The sequence below is a fragment of the Rhincodon typus genome, chromosome 8, assembly GCF_021869965.1.
Source record: "Rhincodon typus isolate 14 chromosome 8, sRhiTyp1.1, whole genome shotgun sequence".
NCBI classification, from domain to species: Eukaryota; Metazoa; Chordata; class Chondrichthyes; order Orectolobiformes; family Rhincodontidae; genus Rhincodon; species Rhincodon typus.
Window position 1 is genome coordinate 92492857 of NC_063339.1, and position 3119 is coordinate 92495975.

The 3119-nt window shown below is 45.7% G+C and overlaps 1 non-coding gene across 1 annotated transcript; it reads right to left on the minus strand.

Annotated features, from left to right (window-relative positions):
* Window positions 1-1677: 1677 nt before the first annotated feature.
* On the minus strand, window positions 1678-1750 carry trnak-cuu. The gene has a single exon. It is a non-coding gene; the product is annotated as a tRNA-Lys (tRNA).
* Between the last annotated feature and the right edge of the window lie 1369 nt (window positions 1751-3119).

Genomic DNA, 3119 nt, shown 5'->3' on the forward strand with positions numbered 1-3119 from the left:
CTTAGCTGGTCAGTATTCCGGCGAAGATTTCCATTTCTGGGCAAGAGCAAATACCAGAGGTCACACGACACCATCTTATACGAGCGATTGTCTCAAAACTGATTTTTGCGATGTTGCTGCCGGAACACAACAAAAGCGAAGGCACCGGTAAGGGCTTCGAGGAAGCCTATCCTCCTCATCCATTTTCTTAGCTGCTCGGCTATGCCGAGCTACAATACCAATTTCTCACCAGATGCCAATACCCCAATACCCTGGGGCATTTCCAAATTGCTCCTCCAAATACACTGGAGATTTAATCCATCGCCACTTACCGGAAACTGCTCGAGTCAGGAAATGAAAAGAATAAGAGTAAGAATGACCCACGAAAAGTGAACGCGAGCAATCACAGTCTCGATTAGATGAGGTTTCCTTTCTGATCAACAATGCGGGTCTGCCTGCACCGCAACGATTGCAGCGGATCAAGAAGGTGGCTCATCAGCTCCCTTCTCCAGAACAGAAATGAAGGAAATGGGAGAAATTTCACAGAGCAATACCCTCCTTTTCGCCAGAAAAGGCAAATAACCGCAAGTAGACTCAACAGACGATTTTGTTTCACTCCAGCAGCAAAATAAGCATCTGCATTCACTTTCAGCGAATAGGGTGAGCATCGCAACTTGCCTGGGACATGGCGTAGCAGTACAGCCTGCTTGTTCCCACTATCATGCTGGGGGCATTCCACACGCGATAACTACTGCACCATGGAAACATGCCGTGGACGCTGTTGTACTGTCCCACGTCAAAGATTACTTTGGGCAAAACAAAGGGAAGTTAAACGCAACTTCGGTATAACAGGTAACGACAGTGGGATTCAAACCAACAGCTTTTCAAAGGTTGAAACCTGAGAACCAGCAGCTTAGACCGCTTGGCCATATCACCATACCACAACCTCAGAGCTCACATATGACATTTTCCAATGACGCTAGTGCACACCACTGATACAAAGGCACTGGGAAATTCTTGCGAGGAACCCCATCCTCTTGTCCATTTTCTTTGCTGCTTAGTTCTGCCCGGCTACAATATCGGTTTCTCGCCAGATGCCGATAGCCCTGGAATCAAAACCAATATCAACGCAAATCTGAACGCATCTTGTGAGATTCGGTTGAGCAACAAATATAATGTGCCTGTGCGAAAGGAGATTCTGCTTCGATAAAGAACACATGACTGCGCCATATTTCCGGGTTCACCCACATCACTTCTGTCACACATTGAAAACTCACAATTTTTCCCCTCTGTTACCGAGAATGAAGATTTTATTGAATAAACCCACACGGTGACAAAAGAAGATAATTTTCCTTGTGAATTGGGTCACGTTCAGGGAGACTTCATTGATGCTTTCCGTGGTATCCTCAGAATTAGATAATTCTGGTTCAGCTCCATTTGACATGGAGCCGCCCAGGAAGTGACCATTCTCATTCTGTGACTGTGAACAGACATGTTGGTACAGGATTCGAGTTGGGTTTGCCCCTTTAAAAGTCGTCTCATTTATTATACAAGCAGCTGCACCTTCAAGCTGATCTCTGGGACTTCCCGTGAAGTGGAAACAACTTGTACTCTAAAACAGGAAACCAGCAGCCGAGAAACTCAGTTTTAGGCACAGCTGACCTTCACCTCAGAAAGTAAAGCTGCAAGTAACGAAGATGCCCAGCGTGGGGCTCGACCCCACGAACGTGAAATTAAGAGTCTCATGCGCTACCGACTGAGCCAGCCGGGCTCAAGTGATGGGTACTTATTTTCCCATTTCACACTGAGCCAAATCCCTTGCAACCTAATTTCAATGTGCCAAAGATGATCCACCTGGAATATCACAAGTTTCCAGTTCATTACTCTCAATCACAAATAACATCAGTTACATCTTCCACTTTTCAGCTGTTACACCGTCAGACCATTATAATCCAATTTCAGCGTTTGTTCCGGGATTTAACATTCAAAATTCATATTTTAATGTCGGTGCCCTCATCCTTGAGTTGCCCATGCGACTGTCAGTCACTCTGAGCGACGGTGAATCTGCTTCAATAAACCCAGTCATTTCTGTTACAGACTGTGTGAAATGCGTGTCTGTCTGCCCAGTCTCACTCAATACATTCAGCACTTTGTTTGTTCGGTACATCAGCAAATTCTGCAGCTTCGCATCTGGGGACTGGATTTTCACAGTTCGGTTAAAAAGATTCGAAGGTCAAGAAGAATTTGCTGCAGCTGTTGTGAACTGTAAAATGATTTTCGCCCTTTTCCACACGGGAACAACTGTTCAGAAGGAACAGGTTTCCACTCGTTGTGTCAAATGAGGTTTCCCAAGTGAGGCTCAGAGTAAGTTCCACTCACTTGGCGATTATCTCAATGTTGCTCTGAAGTTTACTGAGCGGGATGGAATCTCCCTGTGTTTTCCTGAGCCTGAGCTTGGTGCATTGAGAGGTTTTGTCCCAGTTGGAGGATCTTGCCTCCCAAGGATGGACACGAAGCGGCTGATTGAATCTGCAGTGGCCGCTTTCTGCTGGCAGCGGAGGATTGGAGAGTGCGGGGTGAAATCCCGCTGCTTGTCCCTGTCTCACTCCGTGTGGAGCAGGGAAAGAGAAAATCATTCATGGGTTTATTTGATTCCAATCTCTTCATAGATTTCTATGAATTAAATGAAGGTACATTTTGATAATAACTGTATTAAAACCTATATGTCCGGGGTTTGACTGGATAACTTTGGAGCTGACAAAGTTTCGAAGCTATCTCCTGAAGGTACAATCCCGATTGACAATCTTCTGAGTCACCGGAAACGTCGATGAGCAGGAAAACACAAGAGGCTGCATTCCTGGGTAGTCTCAAAACACCAGTCTTTCTCTCAATATCCGAATGCACTGACCAATTGCAAAACAGAAACTGTTAACATTAGGTTCTGCAAAAGCTCCGAATGCAGGGAGTCAGCCTCATTGCGCAGCTGGAGGCCTTTCTGTTTTCAGAACCTATCACCGGTTTATGTGTGATGCTGACATGCGGTAGAGTTGTGGTGTTAGCACGGACATGAGCAAGAACGGTAACATTCACAGCGTGAAGAACCAACAAAGATAATCACCGTCACTGCTTCACTTCAAGGT